Source organism: Hippocampus comes, unplaced genomic scaffold (genome assembly GCF_001891065.2).
Source record: "Hippocampus comes isolate QL1 unplaced genomic scaffold, H_comes_QL1_v1.1 scaffold69, whole genome shotgun sequence".
Taxonomy (NCBI): domain Eukaryota; kingdom Metazoa; phylum Chordata; class Actinopteri; order Syngnathiformes; family Syngnathidae; genus Hippocampus; species Hippocampus comes.
Genome location: NW_017805505.1, coordinates 116,830 through 121,783, shown reverse-complemented (window position 1 = coordinate 121,783; position 4,954 = coordinate 116,830). Strand labels below are relative to the sequence as shown.

The 4,954-nt window shown below is 42.5% G+C and overlaps 1 long non-coding RNA gene across 1 annotated transcript; it reads left to right on the top strand.

Moving 5' to 3' along the window:
- Positions 1-1,659: 1,659 nt before the first annotated feature.
- LOC109520381 (uncharacterized) lies at positions 1,660-2,508 on the top strand. Its single transcript, XR_002169166.1, has 2 exons — positions 1,660-1,857; positions 2,338-2,508. It is a non-coding gene; the product is annotated as an uncharacterized LOC109520381 (long non-coding RNA).
- Positions 2,509-4,954: the final 2,446 nt, after the last annotated feature.

The following is a 4,954-nucleotide window of genomic DNA, read 5'->3' as shown; positions in this document are numbered from 1 at the left end:
AAATTTAGAAGTAGAAGCGAGGATGTAAGACATGCTTGTCATGATGCACGCACGCGCACGTGCACGCGCACACACTACTAAATACTACGACTATTAAATAGCATCCATCCATCCATCCATCCATCCATCCTTCCATTTTCAACACCGCTTATCCTGAACAGGGTCAGGGGGAGTTGCTGGAGCCTGTCCCAGCTGACTTCGGACAGAAGGTAAACGACACCCTGAACTGAATTGGGTGGCACTCAATGTTTTTCTAAATGGCTGGCATCAAAAGCGTTAAAAATCAAATTTGAGGCACAAAATAGGACCACTGACTGAGTTTTTTTTTCAACAGATGATTATAGTAATGTACAGTTTTACCAAAAATGACAAAAAAGTGATTGTTTCCTTTCATGTCCAATTTCTCCATTAAATGGATCTCTTTAACTTTTAATTGAATACGCCTGGGAGAGTCAGTTCATCTCACACACAAAAAAAAAAAATCCATAAAACCAGCACAGAGGATTAGTTCATTCTCGCTTTGCCCAACGACTGAGCTCGACTCACTAACAATTCCGAGGAAGAAGCAGCCTGAATGTCATTCCAATTAACTATTGCAATGCTCTTGTTGAGAATCGAACAGAAAAGTACTCCAACTGGGTGTTAAGATGAGAGAAGACTGGCCTAATTCACTGAAAATTATTCCGTTTCCAGTAGCATTGTCTTTTTCAGTTATGTATGTTTCATGGTCCTCGCAGCTTCGACATTTACGGCTTCGGCGGACACTCAGCCGCTCTCTAAACCTTTGCAAAATCGTATATTTTGTATGAAGCCCAAGTATGTCTATTTAGGCGCGCATCGACTCAAACGCATCAATCCGCTCCACTCATCCCCACCAACATCCTTACGATCTTAATGAGCTGTGACATCACTCTCTCGCTGTTCTAACGGCCCGTGACATCACTGCGGCCGTGCTTGCTTGATTAAAATGCTGGCAGCCTTCAGGAAGTCGAAATAAGATCCCAATCCAATCACGGCTCGCCTTAATGGCATTAGGAGCCGCCATTGGCTTGCTGCTCGCGCCGTAACCTGATTAGCGCTGAAGTAGTTTGATGTTAATGAGATTTGCTCTTATTGGTGTCTGATCACATCACAAAAGAGGTGAATGTGCATATGTCAAAGTGTTTCAAGGATTGCATTAAAAGATGATCAGAAAAAAATGAAGGGGGTGGGGTGTGGGGGGCTCACAGCGTCAAGTTTGAGATACAAGCAATGTATGGTGACAGTTAGGGGTGTACCAAAAAAACCCGACTTGATTTGGTTTTTTTTAATGTAAAAAGTGCAAGTGCATCAAAAAGAGAAGCTTTTATCCTCTGAATGAGAAACAATTGCAAGCAAGTACTGCAGCATGTGCGCCTTTAAGAGGCAGGGCCTGGTGAGTGTACGTGAGTGGTGTGAGCCATGAACGAGAATCATTTTTCTTAATTGTATGAATAATTTTGGCGCAACCATGCTTCCGCTGCCCAATGTTGACAGTTGTGGAGTTATTTAAGTGCAATTTGGGCGCAAACTGTCAAGGTTGATCTGTTTGGGACCAGCAGGTGGCTCTGTAGGGCTCCTCCTACGGTGGCACACCTGTTTGTCATCATGTCATCAGTAGGTTCTCTGTTAAAAGGACTCCCGGGCCGACCACTCGATGGTTGAGTTTCTGCTACTGGTATGCATTTTTGTTAGTTACTTTGGATTCTTGTTGTTTTTACGGCTTTTTTTTTCAGGATTTTCTCATTGTTTTGTTCATACAGTTTGTCAAGGTCACCCAGCTCCTCCCTCCCTCCTGCTTTTTGGGATCCCACACCACCACGCTCATGACACAAACAGGTCGGTTCATGTGTTGCGTCATTGTAAACAACCCTATTGGATAGGTGTCATTTGGAATGTACATGGAAATGGCAACACAATCGATTCGGCTTGAAACTGCAATTGGTTGTGTCGTGGAAATTCAGCTCAAGAGCCAAGGTTTGGTGTTGGCCACACTCTTGAAATAGTTCAACAACACACTAAGACAAACTTGTGTGTGAACATGCAGGTGCAGGGTTCCTTTTATTCTTCACGAGCTGAAATTCCATCTCTTCTTTTCACTCTTTCTGATCCCCTTATAATTAATCAAGCAGAGAAAAAGAGAGAGTGAGCGCGAGAGAGAATAAAAACTTGCGTGCCGCGCGAGAGGAAAAGAGCGTTGTAAGAATAGAGTGGGTTTCTCTTGAAAGGTGATAATAAGGAGACCTTAAAAGTACAAATGAAAGTGTCAAACCCCTCCGCCCCCCTCTCTCAACCGCCCTTACACTCTTTTGCCTGCAGCCGCCTCTTCCTACGCAAGTCCTGCGCTTGGCTAGAAGTGAAGAAAGACAGAACGAAATGTCGAAACAACGCTGTGCTTCTCGTGACGTCTTTCCTTTCCTGCCTCTTAAACACCTGACTGACTTTTTTTTTCTATTTTTTTTCGAAAAATAAATACACTGCCCTCCTTGACCCCCTTCTCCTTTTGATTTTCCACCCAGACTCCATTATCCACAACATTAATTCCAGGTTGTTATCAAAGCGCTGGTTTTTGATAGGCCTGCTCTCCACCAATTGAAATGTCACTTATTATGCTAATCATACACTCTTCTGCTTTCAAAAGCCACTGTATTGTTCCAGACAAGTTTCATTATTCCCTGCACCACTCTCGTTACAAAAAAAAAAAAAAAGCACACTTGTAAAGGAGAGGAGATAACGCAGGCTTCCGGAAGAATCAACCCAAAAAGTCAGGTTTGTATTCAGAATCATACATGCGTGACACATCCAAACCCAGAAGAATGTGACAACAAACAAACATGGTGCGCAATTTACACTTTGGTTTGCTTTGGCGGAGGTATTTGCCATTGCAGTTGATCTTTTCACAACAAAAGATTTTAGAGAGAGGACAAAACATTGAGCGTGATACAAGAATGCCCGGCGACTGCACCTATTGTCTTTGTTCCACCGCAAAGTGCTTATTGTTGCTCATCCACTTAAGCACAGTGGGGTAGTACTCACATGCTGTTGTGTTTCTATTACTTATGAAATTCATATTTAAGTCAACTCATCCCAACCTATTAAGACTCTGTGCAACAACCTTATTTTTTTTTTAATAAAACCAAAATGTAACAATTTTATGATAAATGTTTGATGGTCACACAACAAAAGTATCATTTGGAGGACAATGAAAACGCATGTGCATCCATTTTGGGCATTTTGCTCACATACAGGAAAGAGAATGCACACACCAAACCAATTTTCATTGTGGTTTGGAATCATTGTTGCATTGGGTGTCGCTTGAATAGTTATAATTAATCTTATTTATACTCATATTCAACACGGTCTCACTCATTTCATCACTGTCTGCTGGGTTGTTTGGCTCACCCATGCAACCGCATATTTGGCAAATGAAAGGGGGAAAAAAAACAAAGAAAAAAGGACATTAATTGTTCAGCTTCACTTCGTCAGAAAACATGCAGGTTGAATGAACACGTTCTTAGTCAAGGTTTTCTCCAGTCCGAGACGAAAACAGGAAAAGAGAAAAACAAAATAGTCTGCGTGAAAAATGGCGTCAGACTACCAAAAAAAAATACAAAATCGTTCTGATATTTTACATTCAAACAAACCACAAAATTTTGTCTCACAAAATCTTTGCGAACATGATCCAAAATGTAGAGACATGCTCATAGAAATCGGCATCGATGTAACCTTCAACTAACATCTAACAGGTACATGGCACCTATTGAGGAAAAGCATTATAGAAAATGGATGGATGTAACCAACCAGCAGTGGTTTTAAAAGGAGTTACAACAACAACAATAATAAAACAACACTTCTTAATGTGATCCAGATTTAGTCGCTGCTATAGGCCGCCTCAAACATCTGGAGGGAGCTTATAGTTGACCTCTGACCATCATGACTTGTAAACAGCCCTCACGTTTTGAAGCCGACAAATAATTTAACCGTGGCCGCGCGGTCGTCACGTTGGTATTTGTGTTTGGCACCGTGCCCCGACTGCGTGCGTCTTCGGGAAGGACCGTGACCATCAGACAGAAGTGGAAACGGTACGCTCATTAGTCAACATGATGGACAGAAACGGAGTTGGAGGAGAGAGAGAGAGAGAGAGAGAGCAAGAGGGGAAGGGAGGCCAAGTTGGATGTGAGTGACTGCCCCCCCCCACCCCCTCACCACCACCACCACCACTTGATCATGCAATATTACCTCTTTAATAGATAAAGTCCAAAAGTGCTGAGGTGTACTTTTCCCACCTCTCAGCCGGACCATCTATCTCACTAACCGCCGCCGCCCGTGGAAGCGGCTATTTCTACAAGGAAATTACCATGGAGCCTTTACTTTTCCGAAGGGCTGAGCACATTTACCTTATCTGTGCGCGCTGCCCTTTCTTCTCTATAACTTTTGTAATTGTTATTTAAAAGAAAAGAAAAAAAAAAACATTTCGTTTGAATCATTAGTCTGATGATTACATCTCACGTCTCCTTTGGGGACGTTCAGAGTTCACTGGGGGAATTTGCAACTTCACCCCTGAACTGTAGATCTTAACGCTGGAATGATGTTTTTGGAAGTAAGATGACAGGTATTGAATAGGGATGATCTCATTTCTGGATATCAACTTAATCACACTTGCATTCTATGATCCAACTGCGATTTGAAAATGATGCTAATTTCATTTTATGAAACTAACAATGTGATGTACATTTTGTGGGGCAACAAAGACGCAAGTCCCTCACTGCTGATGTGTTGGAACGGTTTTAGTCGCTGCTCAGTGACAGGAATACCCGAACCTGTGCACGGATCCGCAAAAGGATCATCCAGGCTCCGGCTCGTGAACCGGATTAGGCTAACAGATGCAGAGAAGCAATATCACTAATGACTGAACCATAACACACACACACACACA